The following is a 20,258-nucleotide window of genomic DNA, read 5'->3' as shown; positions in this document are numbered from 1 at the left end:
ACATGACATACTAATATCACACTTGTCATCCATGTGTAATTTGTAGTATTTAGAGTTAAAAGGAACATTAAAGATCCTTTTATTTAACCCCCTCAATTTATAGATAACAAAACTGAGGCTCAGGAAAGTTTAGTTATTTGCCTAAGGTCACAGAGTTAATATGTATCAGAACTACATCTTAAAACTGACCCTCACTCATTTTTTTATTAGTTTATTCATTCATTAACTTTTAAAAATTTAATTCAGTCATTCATCTAACATTTATCGAGGCCTTTCTATATGGTATTTGCTATATTAGATGCCATCATGTGTGTTATTTCATTTAATTCTTATGAGGTAGGTAGTATTACCTTGATTTTATAGTTGCAAAAACTGAGATTAACAGCCTTGCCCAAGGTCTCACAGCGTTGACATGAATTAACTAGTTAGAGAGAATATGGAGCCAATTTAAAGCTTTCTATATAATTCCAAAGTCAGGCACAATAGAACTAATTAACCCTTTGTTTCAACTCTGAAATAATAATTGTTTTTGTCAGACTTTCAAACTGAGCTGATAGAAAACTTAGTATTTGAAGTCACTGCCCAGAGCCTGAAGAGATAATCTCTGAATTCAATCAGTGAACAGAGATTTATGTTTTATTTTATCTTGCATTTTGTTTAATCTCATATTCTTATGTATACATATTTTAAATGGCTGCAGTCATAGAAATGCAAGTTTACATATTGCTTTTTATTACTTCACATCGAAATTTCATATAATCTTCCAATGTCAGCCCATATTCCATTTCATGGATAGTCTTTGCGATTAGAATTTTAATAGTAAAGGGCTATTCAGTTATATAATTGTAACCATAATTTACCTCATTCTCTTTGTTGTACATTTATTTTCTAAACTAACTTAGCTATTGAACATGTTCTGACATTTAGGGTTTTTAATCTTCTGTTTTATTATTTAAGAAATGATATGGGAAGTAGTGTAAGATCACTTGGTCAAATGGTAAGAATGTTATTATTGGTCTTTATATTTGTATATTAAGATCAAAGGGAATGTACAAATTTGTAGTGTCTATATGAGTAAAAAAGGAATCAGTTTACATCATTAGGACTATTATATTTTTGACAGATTTTTGTAAATTTCGTAAGTGGCTAAATGCTTTAGATTCCTTGCATGTGTATAGTAGCAAAGGTGATGTTTTGTAACCTGGATACAAAGATTTGACTCTTATTTTTACCTAAATAGAAAGTTATTCCTCCTTTGGGTTAGCATATCATCCACAAGGGTTAGGCCACAGAATAGAAAAAATTTCAGCTGCCCTGCTGTGAGGGATGATGACAAAAAAGAAAGCAATTTCAAACCTAAGATTTTTTTGCAATATTTATGTCTTCTCTTCTTAAGACTAAAAATAATTTCACTTAGAAAATTGTGCAAAGGATATAAAGAAGTTTGATTAAAGACTCCTTCAAATGTTGATGTATCTTTTTAATATATACCCTCCTTTAATATTATAACCAATAATTAAAATAAATCTACATTAAAAAAGCAATAAAGAATCTAACCATGAAAATTCTCATTAAATACAGTTTTAATGCATTTATTTTATTTCATTTAGGAATACTTTATATGAGCACATATTTTGTAATAAATAATAAGAACCCTCCTTGATGCATCCTAGAGAATTTGGAACTACTTTGGTATGAAAAATAATTTAGTTATTCATTCAATAAATCTGCATTATTTATTGTCTTTTATTCTTTTTAAATCACAACATAAAGTTACCATCTTAACCATTTTTAAGTATATTGTACAGTAGTGTTAACTATATGTACATTTTTGTGCAACAGATTTCTAGGAACTTTTCATCTTGCAAAACTGAAACTCTGTAACCACTGAATAACAACCTCTCTTCCCCCCAGCCCTTCAGCCCCTATGAACTGACATTCTGTTTTCTTAGGCAAGAGTTTGACTACTTTATATATATCAAATAAGTAGGATTCACTTAATTTTTAAAACTGAATAATATTCCATTGTATATTTTTTTCTGTATCCATTCCTCTGTTAATGGACATTTAGGTTGCTTCCATCTCTTGGCTATTGTGAATAATGCTACACTGACCATGGGTGTGCAAATATCTTTTCAAGATGTTGTTTTCAATTCTATTGGACATATACCCAGAATTGAAATTGCTGAATCATAAGGTAACTCTATTTTTAACCTTTTGAAGAACCTCCATACTGTTTTCCATAGAGGCTGCACCATTTTATATTCCTACCAATAGTGTACAAGGATTCCAATTTCTCCACATCCTCACCCACACTTGTTATTTTCTGGTATTGTTTTTTAAAGTGGCCATCCTAATGGGTATGAGTTAATAACTCAGTATGGTTTTGACTTGCATTTCCCTGAAAATTATTGAAGTTGAAAATCTTTAATATGCTTGTTAGCCATTTGTATATCTTCTTTAGGGAAATGTTTGTTCAGATCCTTTGCTCATTTTTAATTGGATTACTTTATTATTGAATTGTAGTTCTTTGTGTATTTAGATATTTATGATTTGCATATATATTTAATTCTGAAATCCAAAAATGGTGTATTTTTACATAATATTAAACTTATTTGATAGCAAAAATTTTACCCATCTGGTTATGAGGTGGCAGTCTTTATTCATCCCACTTAGTGTGAATAGTCATACATTTTGCTACAGAAATATTGTGTTTGAATATTGACTGCTGCTCTGGAATTCACTGAATGTGGTAAAGATATACAGTACATATATTCAAACAATCTTTTAATAATTAAAAAAAATTGAATGCCAAAATTTTTTTATTCCCAAGAATATTAGCGAAGGGATTGTAGACCTATATATTTTTTTCCTTTACTCATGGGTAAGGGTATTTATGTAGATCCACAGGGAATTGATCTCAAGAAGGCAATTTTAAGCCCACCATGTCCTCCAGAGAGTTAGTAATTGTGGAACTTCTGGGTCACCTGAAACAACCCCAGCAAGAACTCTTTGCCAAAGGTGGGAGTTAAGGAAGCCATTAAGGAATGAGTTCCAGTGTAAATCAGATTATAATGGACATGCAAATTGAAAAAAGGCTCATTGCCTAAATTTCTTATGACTTTGTTATTGAATTACTTATATCCATGACCTAAGGAACTTTCAGTTTACTCAAGTTACTTTTATAATTAATGCATTTTATTTTATTAGTTGGGCACAAAATAATGAGGCTGCCTAGCATAGAATAGGAGCTTAAGAAATGCTTATCAAATAAATGAATAGTTGAAACAGATTTATTCACATTCACGTTTCCATTTACCTGTAATTACACCTATGAGCTTCAAATATTTTCATTAAAAAAGATAGATCAGTATTAGTCATTAAGCTGTCTTTAGAAAAAGCTTAATAGAGAAAAATTTAATTATTCAGATTCTATTTATTTAGTAAACCTTTATTTGGTACCTACTATGTGCTAGGCCCAGTAGCAACACCGGGAGTATAATGATGAAGTACAGTTAATTCCTGCCTGTGAGGAGCTTATGGACAGGATATAATTCACAACCATGCTCAAACCATGCGGCTATCTTTACTAGTATTTGTCTTTCCATGACTTCACCAGCTTTCCTTGTCTTCCTTGTTGGTGTGTGTTCCTGAAGACTTTTGTCCTCTCCTGTTTCTAGACTCTGTTGTTTTGGTGGAAAATCACATTTTTAGAGCCAGAGTTTTGGCTCAATCACTTTAACATAGATGAATTACTGAATCTCACTGAGCTCCATTAAACATTTATTGAATACTTACAATATGCCATACACCATTTTAATTGTTATAGAAATAGTATGAACAATGCAGGCAAAGTCCCTGCTCATATGGTATTTGCATTTTATCATAACAGTTAAAAATCCAGTGTGGTATGTATATGATAGCATTATAAGTAGGGATCTGTGGAAACCTAGTACCAAGGATTATTGGTGACACTCTCCCTGAGTGATCTTGAAGGCTGAGGAAGGATTAGCCAGGTTATAAAGGTTTGTCAGGTCAGTCTCAGCAGGAAATAGATGGAATATCTGGAATATCCAAAAAGGTATCTGAAGAGCACTTTTAAAATAGATTATTTACAAAAATGAGTAGAGGTTTAAGAAAATGATCAGGGATAATAGAGGAGAATCTAGGGACTGGCTGTAGTAAAAGCTGTTCCTACCACAGAGACTTAAGGTGGCTAAGGGAAGGAAGCTTTTACTAAAATCCTCTAAGAACTGTAGCTGACAACTCTCTCATATGGCTGGTGTGATGGGAGGAACAGAAAAATACTTAACCTCTTTCCTTTTGCCCTCCTGTCACCTGCCAGTGCTTCCCTTTGGCCTAACTCAATAGGAAGAGAGAGGGCAGAGCATACCACATGATGTAGTATATAGAGGTTAGTCTCCTGGCCATTCAGGACACAGACCCCTGAGAAACATAGAAAATAGATCTGGAAGGGCAAACAGAGAATAAGTAGCATAGGAAGAGTTCAGGGGTATTTCAGGCAGAGGCAACAGCAGGAAGGCCTAGGATGAGAAATGGGGGGGACAGGAGCACCTGATAGTGGTGCGCAGAGTCTGCAGTAAGAAGGGGGCTCCAGAAGTAGTGGGAGTTAGGATGTGGAGGAGCTTAAATGCCATGCTGAAGAGCTTAATCTTTCAACATATAGGGAGAGAGACATGGCTAAAGGGATCCAGAAATAACATAATTAGATTTGTGTTTTAGAAAGTTAGCTTTGGAGGCGTTAAGAATATGATTTGGGGGAGATGCTTCTGTTCCTGGATGGTCTGAGGGCATAGGCGAGGAGGGTGGCAATGTCATTAGAAGTACAAAGGATCAGACACTATCTGGGAAAGGCAGGAAAGGCCTCCTTTAAAACAGCCTCATTGTAGGGTTTTCTTTCTTATCCTTTCTTGAATGTAAATGGAATATTTTGTGAAGCAGGGCAGAACTGGCCTTGAAGCTATCTTTCTTCTGATAAGCACTTCCCTGGAAGAAACGATGAATTGTGCTTTGTCCATATTCCTTCAAAGATTGCTTCTATAACCTTTCCTTAAACACATTCCCAAGAGCTGCCTCTTTCATTAAGATGAGGCCATTTTCCTTCTCCTGTTTTGTTGGAAATGTCCAAAAAGGAAATGCAGTCCCATTTCCTTCCTGTCCTAAGAGTCATTATGTATTAATAGAATATCTACATGTAGATAAGCTCGGGGTTCCTTTGTCCTACAGGAAGGCATCAAAGGGCACCATGACTTTTAAAACAGTCCTTCAAGGTGGTAAAGGTAGCCTTTAAAGAGAAGTCATCACTTCTTAGAAATGATATCCCCTGAGAAGTTTTATTCACTCATCCGGTTGACAGGCAGCAATGCTGTGGGAAAAGATGAATGATACTTTCTAGAACTGAATATGCAGGACACAATAAAGCACATGCAAGAATCAGGGCAAAGGACACTTTGGACCTTCACCTGTGGGCTGTTACCAACGACAAGCTTCTCAAGGGCAGGCATCATATCTACATCACATATCTACTCATATGCCCTAGCTAACAGCAATTTCTCAGACATTGTTTTATGAATGAATAGTACTTTTCTAGGCAGTGGAAATAATCTTTGCAGAGGTTCAGAACCCTGAGACATTGTGGTTTATGTAAGAAAATAAAATGCAAGTAGTTTGATAAGACTGAAAAAAAAATGAGTTTGTTTGAGGAAGAAGGGAGATTGGTGAAAGGTTAAGCAATAGGAGTCCTCAAAAATAGAATTACCTCTGCCTTAAAATTCCACTGAGAAGTTTGGACTTCTTCTTATAGTTATTGGGAAGCTATTAGATAGGTTTAACTGTGGCTGTGACATGGGCGGCTATAAGATTTAGAAAGATCACTATGATATAAAGAATGAAACATGGATGAAATCTGGGGAGGAAGTTAGTGAAATAGCCCATTTTGTGCCAGTGGCAGTAAGGATGAAACTAAGTGTTTGGGTATGAGCAGTACATAGGACATGTAGTACACGGAATATGGGTTGGGGTCAGGACAGGCAGAACCAAGAGGCTTATCGCATCCTTCTGAAGAGCAGCCAGAGAACATGGGCTTAAAAGGAAGCCAAAGTTTGTGGCCTAAAGTCCCAGCTTTCTAGCCACAGAGACCTGGGTTTTGACAAATCACTGAATCCTTAGTTTTATTTAGGAAAAAATGAATAATAATAGAACCTTGCTCATAGAATTAATGGGAGGATAAAATGTGAATATTTGTATAAAGGGTTTTATACATGGATACATTTAAAAAGAAAGTTAATCTCATACATTGCCGGTGGGAGTGTAAAATGGTACAGACACTGTAGAAAACATTTTGTTGGCTCCTTAACATGTTGAGTGCCAAGCCTGTTTTGTCTTCCTTTCCGTTTAGCCCACGATATCCGATTTCACCGATATGCTGGCGGCACTAGTGACTGATGAGGTCTAGACGGAAAGTATAGTTTCAGTCACTGGTGACAGACATGGCGCTTAACGTGTTAAAAAGGTAAACCTAGAATTACAATATGACATGATAATTTCACTCGCTAGGTATGTACTTAAAAGAATTGAAAAGAGCTGTTCAAGCAAAAACTTGTACACATGTGTTCATAGCAGCTCTCTTCACAATAGCCCAATGATAAAACAACTCAAATGTCCATAAAAAGATGAGTGGATAAACAAAATATAGTTTATCCATATAGTGGAATATTACTGACCCATAAAAGGAATGCCAGATTGATACGTGCTACAGTATGAATGAACCTTGAAAACATTATGCTAAGTGAAGAAAACCAGACATGAAGTACCATATATTGTGTCATTCCATTTATATAAAATATGCGGAATAAGCAAATCCAAAGAGATAAAAAGCCAATTAATGCTTGTCCCAAGAGATGGGAGGGGGGGATGGGGAGTGCTTAATGAATATGAGGTTTACTTTTGGGGTGATGAAAATATTCTGGAACTTGATGCTAATGATGGTTACACAACATTGTGAATATATTAAATGTCATGGGATTTTACAACTTAAAATGGTTAAAATGGTAAATTTTATGTCATGTGTATTTTATCACAAAAACATAAAAGGAATTTAATAAAAGTATATATTTTATCTCTATTCTAATGCCGGGAGCCGGTCCATGCTTGCTGTTTCAAGGGACCTGGCACATATGGCATACTGTTCTTAATATGTTTGCTCACCTTCTTGGCACTATGTGTTTTAACCAAGGTCTCTGAGAAAGGTTGTTTCCCCAGGTAGGGATTTTCCCCTGAAGTTAGGGAGGGAATAAAACCTCTTAACTAAGTGCCAGGCGGGTAATTAATCACTTTAACTACGAACAATCATGCTTAAGCTACATAATCTTTACTCCCTGGAATGAAGATAAGAAACACCCTAACCTTTGTAATAGAGATTGATAGGATTGAATCAACTGGTATAAATACAGATGCAACAAGACAGCAAGAGCCAGAACTCAGAACACAGAATGAAGAAGACAGAACTCAGAAGAAGGAACCTACACAGACAGAAGAACTTCGCTGGAGAGAACATGGCAAAAGATCCTGCACTGAACCTGACTACAGAAATTGGCAAGAGAACCTGTCTAGAACCTGGTGACTGAACCTGGCTGGAGAACCTGGACAGAACCTGGCTGGAGAATCTAGCAAGGGAACATGGCTACAGAACCTGGCTGGAGATCCGAACCAGAACTTCGCTGGAGATCCAGACCAGAACTTGGCTGGAGATCCAGACCAGAACTTGGCTGGAGATCCTGGCTAGGCTGCTGATCAACTGAACACTGTCTCCGTGTCCTTCCTTCTTCGCCGACTCCGTCTACACCTTTGGGGACCCCTGGACCTGCTGGGGTTGGACCCCGGCATCTGGCGCCCGAACAGGGACCCCTAGGTAAGCGCCCCACTCTCGGGATGGATAGGACTCCACCGTAGGAGAGGGTGGATAGTCTTCGCTGACTCCGTCCACACCTTTGGGAAGCCCTGGAACAGGATTCCCCTAGGTAAGCCCCCCCCCTCATTGAGAACCCCCACACTCGGGACGGATAGGACTCCACCAGGGTACTGCAGACCCCCCTACAGAGGATAAGTAGGGTAAGAAGGTGGATAGTACAGAACTTAGATTGAGAAGATGTGCCATACTGAGGCCAAAGAAAGAAGACTCTGTATTGATCTTTAGATTAAGAAGATGTGCCATACTGAGTCTAAAGAAAAAAGACTCTGTATTGATCTTTTAACACATATGCTTGCTAGCAGAGGAATTAAGGTTACTCCCAGTCAGACAGAACGTTTTATACAAGAAGTATGTCCATGCTTTTCTGAGGAAGGAAAGGTAAATGTAATGGCATGGGAGAAGGTAGGCCCAAGGAGCCTTATCCTTAACCCCACTGCAGCCTTTCCACCCTGGGAAAGTGCAGGATTGGCAAGCTCTCCCTGGGGTGATAGATCAGGACTCAGGTAATAGCGGAAAGTGCCAATCCTACTCTTAAAATGGATACAAGAGAGCATTTCAGGTTTTTCTTTTTAATGCCTGGCTTTTAAAAAATAAAAAAGGGGGAATTTGCTGGGAGCCGGTCCATGCTTGCTGTTTCAAAGGACCTGGCATATATGGCATACTGTTCTTAAAATGTTTTCTCACCTTCTTGGCACTATGTGTTTTAACCAGGGTCTCCTCTCTGAGAAAGGTTGTTTCCCCAAGTAGGGATTTTCCCCTGAAGTTAGGGAGGGAATAAAACCTCTTAACTAAGTGCCAGGCGGGTAATTAATCACTTTAACTACGAACAATCATGCTTAAGCTACATAATCTTTACTCCCTGGAATGAAGATAAGAAACACCCTAACCTTTGTAATAGAGATTGATAGGATTGAATCAACTGGTATAAATACAGATGCAACAAGACAGCAAGAGCCAGAACTCAGAACACAGAATGAAGAAGACAGAACTCAGAAGAAGGAACCTACACAGACAGAAGAACTTCGCTGGAGAGAACATGGCAAAAGATCCTGCACTGAACCTGACTACAGAAATTGGCAAGAGAACCTGTCTAGAACCTGGTGACTGAACCTGGCTGGAGAACCTGGACAGAACCTGGCTGGAGAATCTAGCAAGGGAACATGGCTACAGAACCTGGCTGGAGATCCGAACCAGAACTTTGCTGGAGATCCAGAGCAGAACCTCTCTGGAGATCCAGACCAGAACTTGGCTGGAGATCCTGGCTAGGCTGCTGATCAACGGAACGCTGTCTCCGTGTCCCTCCTTCTTCACCGACTCTGTCCACACCTTTGGGGACCCCTGGACCTGCTGGGGTTGGACCCCGGCATTCTAAGAACTTATACTGCTAGGGTCATGTTCATATAATCCATTGAACACTGAAGCCTTGGCTTGCACTTGATGGTGGATCTTTGGAACACGTATGCTTCTGCCCAAGCTTGGTTCTTTCAGACAGTGATATCCACTCTGGGTGGCTCCCAGAGGGCACTGTGCCAGGCTGAGAAATTACAAATGATCATGCATGCCAAAGCCCAGCATTCTGAAAGGTGTATAAATGCCTGTCTTTATGCCTCACCCAGCTTGTCTCCCTCTTGCCATGCCAAGTCGGATGTCACCTTTTTTTCTCAGAGCTTCTGGCTCCAGTCTGCTCTTTGTTATAGCTCAGTCCATCTGCTCCAGCAAAATTTTGGCTCAGCTTTGCCAAAGGAGAACCTTTCTATGTCTAGAAAAACTTAGCAAGAGTGTTATCTAGTAAATTTGAAAAGCAGTAGGATGAGAGGTTGGGTTGAGCCTAGAATGATATAAGTGTCTATTCCTTCAGCGGACATTTTGAGCATCATCGTTTTGCAGGCATTGTGCTAAGCACAGTGGAATATTAGAAGAGGAAACATAACTATTCATTTAATCACCATTCACTCATCCATTCACCAATTACCTGTATATTGAGCATTTAGAATTGCCCTTGGCACTAGGGATATAGCAGTGATCAAGATAGACATACTCTCTGATTTCAAGGAGCCCAGAGGAGGAAGGGATTCATATTTTCTGGCAGTATGAGGAAACTTTTCCTAGAAACAATGATATTTGAATTAAGCACTGAAAGTTGAGTTGAATTACCTACTGCTGATGGAGAAGGTTGTAGGTGTGTAGGAGAGTATACGCATGGGAAACAGAAGAGACCATGAGAATCTTGGTCTTTTCTTCCAACTGCTAAAAAATGCTTTCACCTAGTACTTTTGCTTGCTATCTCATTCAGTTTTCTTTAACAACATTTTGAGTTTTTATTTTATTTTATAGACAAGGTTCCAAGAGGTTCAGTAACTTGTACATGTTCTATTTAGCCAGTAAGTAAAAGAGCTAGGATTCAAGTCCAGATCTTCCTGAGGCTAAAGCCCAAGCTCTTTTTTCTATACTGCTCCACTTCCCTAGAAACCAAAAACAGTTAACCCTTGAACAACCAGGACTTAAAGGCACCAAGCAAACATTTGAAAATTGATGTATCATGTTTTTTTAAACTTATGCAATCATTTTATTTGAAATTTGCAGTTTCAAAAATATAATTTTGCATTGTTTTGAGTATAAAAGAGCTTTAAGTTGGATTCTTTTCTTTTATTTCTTTTTAATTTTTAAATTTTTATTGAATTTATTGGTGTGACAGAAGTTAATAAAATTACATAGGTTTCAAGTGTACAATTCTATAACACATCATCTGTTTTTTGTATTGTGTGTTCACCACCCCAAGTCAAGTCTTCTTCTATCACCACTTACCCCCTTTACCCTTTTCAACCTCCTCCCCTCTCCCTTTCCCCTTGGTAAACACCATACTGTTGCCTATGTCTGAGTTTGTTTTTTTTTTCCTTTGCTTAATCCCTTCACCTTTTTCACCTGGCCCTCCAACCCTCCTCCCCTCCCCTCTGACATCTGTCAGTCTATTCTCTTTTTTTTATGAGTCTGTTCCTATTTTGTTTGTAAATGTATACTTTTGACTCTACAGTCATCCCTTTGCATCTCTGGAATCAACTAATTGCAGATGAAAAACAGTATTTTGGCATTCCCAACCATGGAATATGAAAATAATGTTTTCTATTGCATTGGTTGCATCCTCTGATACGAAATCCATGGGCTGGCTGCATTTATTGAATATAAAATCCACCTATAAGTGGACCCCTGCAGTTCAAACCCATGTTGTTCAAGGGTCAACTGTACACATCTACAATACCATGTGATAGTTACTATGAGGGTTGCAGCTCCCTATGAATGTTCTCTTTTAGAGAGTGACCAACTTAAACCAAAAGTGATAAGGTAAAGCTTAATTAGAAAGATGATATTTGAAAGATAAAACACAAGTAACAAATGTGTGTGTGTTGGATGTGGAGATAGGGGCTAAGTTTTTCAGCAGAAGGTTCAACAAAGACCTTGAGGCACGAAGCAATCAATTGCTGTCTAGTGATATCTTACCTGGCTTTGTGCTTTGCCATGGTGCTATGTGCATCTTTAAATTATTTCATAGAAGCTGATATCTCTTCATTTTTATTAAATAGAATAGACATTGTTTTACTCATCCACTCCTACCCCTCACCTTCTATGAACAGGATGCAGACAGACAGAAAGAAATCAAATTACTTTTCAACAGGAGCCCAGTCTGAACAGAACTCATTTGGAGCGTTAATGCTTTGATCTGTCTGCTTTCACCACACCACCACCTCGCTCACTTGGTGGAATGAATATTGGAGGGGACAGGGGAAATGTCTCTGAAAAAGAAGCTGTGACAGTTTCTAAGTAAATGTAATAAATCAGGAGGATTTTTCAAAGGAAATAAAAAGTGTCATTTATGATGGTTATAACTCTTACACCCACTAAGATTCCTGTATTAGTACAGTTTAGATTCTTCCATGGTAGATAAAATTATTTGATCTGTTAAAATGGAGGGATGATTTCTTTTTTCCTCCTTCATGCAGGCATCTTGTTTAAGCAGCCAATTCTATTGTTTCCTGCCCTCTTTCTGTGCTGGTGAAAACAAAGGCTATCAGTGTTTAAAAGGTTGCATCAAGGAATTAAAATAGAGAGTAGTGGCTCAAGCCCCCCAAAATTATAATTCTCACCTACAGGAATTCTAGGAAAAATACATATGCATTTATACCTGAAGACTTATTATTTCTGTTTCACAGAAGGCCTAAGTTATAATAAAAATGATAATGATTATTATAAAATAATAATAATAACAATAATAATAATAAATGGCTATAATTGCTTGAACAGCTGCCCTGTGCAGGGATTATAATGGTTCTTTTTAGGTGTTACCTTAGTGACTCCTTCAAGCAGCACTATGCTGTGTATATTATTGTTATACTAATTACATTATTGTTGTTGTTATTGTTGTTATTATTATTATTATTTCCATGCTAGGGATGAGGCCCAGAGGTTTGAACTGATGTGCACAATTCCACATACTACTAAATGCCTGAGACCAATTTCAAACTCGTTGTTTGACTTCAAAACTCATGCTGTTTCTTTAATGACTCAGAACCATAGACTGATATCTCACAGCTACTGTTAGAAAAATAATCCTTTGTGTTTGTTTAGTAGTTGAGTTTTATGTGATTTAAGTCTGCTCTCTCATTTGACCAACATAGTCAACACAATCTACATATATAAAAGCCTAAGCGACTGGCCAACCGGCCGACCGTTTGACCAGCCGACCGATAGCTATGACATGCACTGACCACCAGGGGGCAGATGCTCAACACAAGAGCTTCTGAGCTGCAGTGACTTGGCAGCTGAGCTTCTCGGGTGACGCACCCAGAACTAGAGAAGAGGGAGCCCAATTCCGGGGTGTGTCACCCGAGAACCATCCTCTTGCAATCTGGTACACCTCAGAGGATGTTGGAGAGCTGATTTTGGCTCAATCCCCGCAGGTCAGGCCAAGGGACCCCATCGGTGCATGAATTCATGCACCAGGCCTCTAGTATAATAATAATTACTAGCAACAATTCTTATAAGTCATATGAAAGTTATAATAATTAAATAGGTACCATTTATATTTATCATTTTGTAGAGTACTTACTAGGTGTCAGGTGTTGTGCCAACCATCACTGATGGTTGCATGAGCTTATGATCATCCAATACAGTAGATACAGTATAATGGTTAAGGAAGCTTGAACTAGTGTCATGCTTTGGAACCTTAGCTCTACTATGTATCACCTATTTGACTTTAGGCAATTACTTAATGTTTCTGCCTTAGCTCTTCAGTGTAAAATGGGACAAGTAATAATGCTTACATGGTGGTTTTGTAGATTGTTAAATTAGATAATCCTAAAGTGCTTAACACATAGTTAATACTCTATAAATGTTCATTGTTTCTGTTCTACTGATGAGAAAATTGAGGATTAGAGAGATTATGGAGATTAGAGAGACTGCCCATTCTCAAAAGTAGTTGAGGGGTAGAGCTGGAATTAGGATGCAAGTCATCCTAGCTCACAATTTCTCCTCTTAATCCTATACTCTACTGTCAACAAACATAAAGTACATTAACTAAATGTGTTTTTAAATATGAATCCTTTTTAGTGTGATAGATTTCCCATTAATCAATCTATTACAGATTTTATGAGCACTCAGTTTCCCCTACACCCTCACTGTCTCACACCTCTGCCTTTTCACAACTCTTCTCCTCTGCCTGCAGTAGTGTCTCCCCACTTGCCTAACCTATTTGTCATTCAGAATTCAATATGAAACATCATATCCTCCTGAAAGGTAGGGAGTCTATCTCTGTATATCCACAGCCTGCCACCCATGTTTGCCCCAAATATTGTACAGTGAATTGCAATTTTATCTTTTTAATGCACAGTTATGAGCTCTTTTAGTGCAAAAACTATCATGTGTTATTCCTCTCTTTATCTCTAGTATATAACAGAGTGCCTAGCACATAGTGAATGTTCAGTATATTTACTTATTGAATAAATGCATGGATGGATGAATAACAATAATTGTTTCAGAGAGTTTTAGCCAACATTTATAGAATATGTGATGAAATGTTTTTTTCTTTATATGAGATCATTGAGCAGATAAGTATTTTAAAGACCTAGAGAACGTTAAGACCAAAGGCAAAGAGAATTTTAAATATATCTACCCACACACACCCATAAATCCCCTCCTTTTTTCATTCCCATTGCAATCTTCTAAATATAGATTATAGTAATTTTGTTTCAAACAACTAATTTTCAGCATTTGACATGTTCATTAGCTTCAGGTAGGGAAATTATTGTGGTGCATTAATTTTTCACCAGTGAAGACATTTGTCATCTGTGCAAGTATCATTAGTGCTTGCTACAAAGATGGAAATGACACACTGTCTCTGCTGATTGAAGAACACAGTGGAATTTTAAATAGTATCAGCTGGGCTCTCTACACCATCCAATTCTATGCACTTTTTGGGCTCTCATTAGACAAAGTTCATGTGATATCAGTAAGAACCTGATTTATGAAGAGAACAAGTGTTGTACACCTCTTGGGAAGTGAGGATATGAGTGTAATATTTTGTTGTTATTTTGTTCTTACCTATCTGACTGTCATTTCTCTGTCACCCTTGTTGGCTCTAACATGTCCTTGAAATTTGGTGTTTCCAAGGCTTGTCTTCAGTCCTCCACTCTTCTCATGTTGTACTCTTTTCCACTCTCATGGGTCACATACCATCTATATGCTAATGACTTTCAACTTCATCTCCAGCCAGGCTCTCTCTCTCCTGAGCCCCAGACTCATATGCGGCTGCAAACTGTCTAGACAGACATACTGGAAACAACTCAAATTCAACATGTCTAAAATTTTGCTTATTATCATCCTCTATCTCCAGACCTGATTATCCTACAATGAATGTTGAAAGGACATTTTCTCTTGTCTCAGAATTTCACCTAAGGTGAGTCCATATGTATAGTAGGTACACCCACATTCTAAAGGAAATCTGCCAGATACATAATTTTAGGATCAGCAAATGGTACTTGAATTGGTCTTGAGAACTTCATCTTATCTATTTCTAGACTATAGAAAGACTATATAAAGAGAAAATTAGAAATTCATAGTAGAGTCATTGAAGTAATAAATTGTTGGCCTAGGGAAGCATCCTAGGCAAGTGAGAGGTGTATGTGTGTGTGTGTGTGTGGGGGGGGGGGCGGGGGTGTCCTAGAAGACTTCTGAGAGAGAGAGAGAGAGAATGGGAGTGCTTACACAAAGAGAATACTGTCTTATTATTCCCTGGCCTGAAGCTTGCTGAGCTTCAGAAACTATTCAGCCCTTTTAGGCTATCATGAGAGTGTGATATGAATTCTTTGGAGAGTCTTACATGTGAACCAGGGTTTGGAGACATATTGGAAACGTAGATGCTGATGCTTACTTCTTGCTAAGAATTACGAGTTTGGGAAGCCAGCTAGAGTAACTTATGAAAGTAGGTGACTAGAGAGGCAGTGGGGTATCCATAAGTTCCATTAGTTTTATGGGAGCTAGAAATCATGAATTTTTCATGTATATATAATAGTGAAATGTAGTCTAGCTTGAGCTTTCATAAGGTACTGATCCCAAGAAGAGAGCTTGCTGGTGAGGATACTGGGAGTAAGAAATTATGGGATGTGGCCTGGCCAGTGTGGCTCAGTGGTTGAGTGTTGACTTATGAACCAGGAGGTCACGGTTTGATTCCAGGTCAGGGCACATGCTCGAGTTGTGGACTGGGTCTCTGTTACGGGCGTGCAGGAAATAGTGGATCAATGATCTTCTCTCATCATTGATATTTCTATCTCCCTCTCCCCCTTTCTTCCTCTCTGAAACATTATATATATATATATAAAGAATTTGTGGAATGTGGCCTATGGAGGTCAGAATCTGAGGGATATTATGCATATTTAGCCAGGCATCCCATTACCAAATCCAATATGAAACCCACGCCTGGGGTAGATACTCAAGAGGATTAGCATATACGTACCTGCCACACAGAGAGCTCTAATAGCGAGATTATAACAGCACCATTCAGGTGAGATAGAACTTGGGATAGATTGGACATAAGAGATGTCAAAAGGGAAAAATCAAGGGTGACTATTGTTTTTTTTCTCTTGAGCATCTGGGTGGATGTTAGTGCCATTTGTAATATGGAGAAATGGAGAAGGAATGAGAGAGGCTAAGGGCAGCAGTAAACTTTAAACATCATCAATATAAATATGGTACTTAAAACTATGATAGTGGAGGAAATCAACTAAGGAAATGCAGAAGAGGAGTAAGTGTGGGTGTGTGTATGTGTGAGGTGTATGGTGTGTGTGTAGGGGGCCTTAAGTATTGTTTTCCTTGCTCATAAAATGGTGAATGAGTATATCTTTTTTAAGAGGGTTATTTTGAGTTTAAGTGATTGAGCACATTTGAAAGTGCCTCATAATCTAAAAAGGATTTTTTAGAAAGTGCTTCTTAATTCTGAGTTTGGCTCTCTGATGCAAGAGTGATAGATAAGGATAGAGTGCTAGTCAGGGTTCAGTTAGGAATGGTGGTGGCTCTCAAAGGGACTTTTAATATGAAGAGCTTTTAAAAAAAATCATTAAAGTAAATAAACATGTTCATTTTAGAATATATAAGAAAATCCACCAAGAAAGGGAAGAAACCATTTAAATAAACTACAATAATGTATTAATTCATTTTCTCTCAGTATTTGTTCTACATTTTATTTCTTTATTTCTTTAAACGGCAATAAATATACACTTTTCAACAACTGAATCTATCAAACAGGTCCTAGTCAGATTATGTATTTATTTTTTAATAGCTGTGTTCATACTGTATGTATTAATTGTTGACATGTAATAGAGAGGTAGCTTTTACTCTGAATTGAAAGGTATCTACTGTGTATCTTCAGAAATTGGTTGGTAGTTGGCCTCTTTTTTATTTGTGTGAATAGTCACCTACAGGCTGCCTTTTAGTCATCTGCATGCCTGTTGTAATAAAACTGCAGCACAGTCTGCTTTCCTCAGAATTATCATATGTTTAGAATATAAAATTAAATTCACCAACTTTCTCCATAATCATCATCATCATCATCATTTTCATCATCAGTAATTATAATAAATACTAGAGGCCTGGTGCATGACATTCGTGCATGGGGCGGGGGGCAGTCCTTCAGCCCGACCTGCACCTTCTCGCAATCTGGGACCCCTTGGGGGATGTCGGGCCTAAACTGGCAGTCAGACATCCCTCTCACAATCTGGGATGCTGCATGCCCCAGTGACCATACTTTTCATACAAGTGAAAGGCATCTTGCTGTTGTATGGGCAACTGCATTTTTTTGCCCTGATTATAAAAAGCAGTACATAACATGATCTTTCTGAGGTAGTAGTACCATTTTCCCCATCTTATGGGTGGAAAAACTGAAGCAGAGATAAGTTAAGTAATTGGCTTAGTAACACAGTTATAAGTGTCAGAGTTATGGCTGACCACAAATGTGCAAGCCAGAGTCCATGCATGTCATCAGTGCATCATCCTGTTTTTTCAGTGTTAGAGTAGCCTTGCCAGGTTTTAATTTTTAAATCTAAGAGACTGTTCCCAATATATAGGGTAGGGCCTCTAGGCCTGGCCGGTGATCAGGGCCATCTGTGGGGCGACCAGTGGGTGTGGCAATCAGGGGCCTCTGCTGGCACCCACCTTGGCTGGCAGCCTGGCGCTGTCCACTGGCCAGCCCTGCCCCCCAATCGCCTCCCTCTCAGTTAGGGGCAGATCTTTCTCGAGTGTCTGCTCCCTGGTAGTCACTGTGTGTCATAGCGACCAGTTGTTCCACGGGTAGTTCTGCTGTTCGGTTGATTTGCATATTAGGGTTTTATTATATAGGAGGATAGAAAATTGTGAACAACTTCAGGAGAAAACCGATGATTAGATATACAGAGTTAATTTGAATTCTGCTACTCTTCTATGTGTTTGTTTGTTAGCTCATTTAATTCTTATAGCATATCTATGAGGCTGTTTTAAAGATAAGAAAACTGAGGCTTGAACTAGTTATGCTTTTTCTAAAGTCATAAACTAGTTACTAGTGGAACCTGTATTCCAAAGCAAGGCTTTCTGACTCCTGAGCCTATGTGCTAGGATTTTTACAGAGTGATTTAAAAAGTGATGATTATTCCAGACCTAAGGCACTAGAAAAAGTGGTGGTCTTGGGAGAAAAAAAAAACACACCCTGATGGAAAGAAGGTCCATGACTTAGTCTAAGTGACTAATATTAGCTAGTTCTGAAGATATGCTCTACTGCCATCTGCCCCACAAAGGTATAATGCATGCCTGCATTTATCAGGCTCTTTCTTGGGAACCATTAGCATACCTAGAGTGACCAGCCATCTTTACTGACTGGGATTGCTCTGATTTAGCACTGAAAATCTCATGTTTCAAGAAACCTGTCAGTGCTTGGCAAATAAGGATAGTTGGTCCCTCTAAAGACATCAGAAATACCTGATAGTGAGTGAAGTGGGATCATAGGAGCCACTGCCTGTGAGTACATGACTCTGTCCCAAAGTGAGGAAGGAAAAGTAACTGTCTTATTTACTTTACAAGCTGGTCTAGGTTAATGCCAGCACCTGGTCAGTCCTCTGATCCCAGGGAGAGACAGTGTCTACTCTGCCTCCAATTTTTTTTGTCCCTAATGCCCTCAGTGCATCCCCTGGAAGAGCAACAGGACAACTTTCATGTGGCCGGAAAGATGGTTTAATCTCTGTTTCCCGAACATCAAGCCCAGTTCTTGGCACAGACTAGGCCTTCGGTTTCAATGAATTTGTTTTATTTGATTTGTTTTTTGAGTTATTGTCCTTTTGGAAACCATTTATTAAGCTTGTGCCAAGGATTGTGTGAATAATTTTTACACACTACAGCATAACTTATAATTACCTTAGACCTGTGAGGTAAACTGCATTATTTTCATTTTGTAAATGAAGCAACTAAGGCTTGCCAATAGTCGCATAGCTAGTAAGTGGCAGAAATGCTACTCATGTGTTGATCTTTTGACTCTAGTCCAATTCCCTTTGCCTTCTAAAATGCTATCCAGTAGCCAGAATTACAGAAAGCTCTTTAATCTAATCCAACCCATTCCATTCTTAAATATGTGTAATTTAACTTGTATTTCTCAAAGCTGATTTGTGCCAAGAACTATTGTAGACACTGATGGACCAAAGTATCCAATTCATGTCTGAGCCTATAGCTCTTAACATTTTTACTCACACATGGTGCTCACTGAAGGACTGTTGAAATGAATACAGAACTAATAAAACAAGGCCTTGTCCTCACGGAGCATCTCCTCTTGTGATGAAGAGAGATATAAACAAAACTATAATATGGGGAATATTCTCAGAAATGCCAGAACTGTACAGATTGTACTAGGCTTTATAACCTGTTTTTTTTTTCACTTATCAATAGATCAATGATTATCTTTTATTTCAATGTATTAATCGATGGCAATAATTTTCAAATGGTATGCCACAAGAATTTTTAAAACATGCAAAACTGACTACATAGTCAGGGGCATTGACCTCTTTTCCCTTAGATTGTCAAATTAAAAAATGACAACAGCCAACACAATAGCTATCCAGTGTCAATGAATCAAAATTAGACCTATTTTTGTCATATTGGCAAAAAATTATATTTTATTTGTTGTGCTGCAGAGTTTTAGTAATTAGTTAATGCATGCAATAAGATGAAAAAGGTTGAAAATCACTGGTTTATATTATTTTTAAGAGCTCTGTAATTTTCCATTGTAAAGATGTTTCAAAATTTGTATAATAAACTTTCTAAAAGTCAGACATTTTAGTCCAGTTATAAGCAGTGAACACCCTTTTAACTAAATCTTTGTGCCAGTTCTTAATTATGTATAAGTACTAATTTTAAAAAATATAAAGGCCTAACCAAAGATCAAATGAACTTTTTAATGAAAAAGTGATTCGTCAGTAAAGGTTTTCAAGCAGAGGCTAGTTATCAGTTTTGGAACAGTGAGGTACTGATTGTGGTGGAGTGGATAATAAGGGGTGGGGCAGATTGTGTAGAGAGAGGAGTCTGAAGAAATGGACTTGGACCTAGTGGATATGTAGAATTTGGAAAAAGAATGAAATGGAACAAGTGTCCCAGTCAGAAGGAAACCAACTGAATATAGTTTTGCACAATTGAGATGGAGGAAATAGCAAAATATGAGTTTGTACAGGTAAGCAAGACTTCCTCTGTGTGCCAAATATTCTTATCTTAT

This window comes from Myotis myotis, unplaced genomic scaffold (genome assembly GCF_014108235.1).
Source record: "Myotis myotis isolate mMyoMyo1 unplaced genomic scaffold, mMyoMyo1.p scaffold_m19_p_2, whole genome shotgun sequence".
NCBI lineage: Eukaryota > Metazoa > Chordata > Mammalia > Chiroptera > Vespertilionidae > Myotis > Myotis myotis.
Note: the sequence above shows the minus strand (reverse complement) of the source record.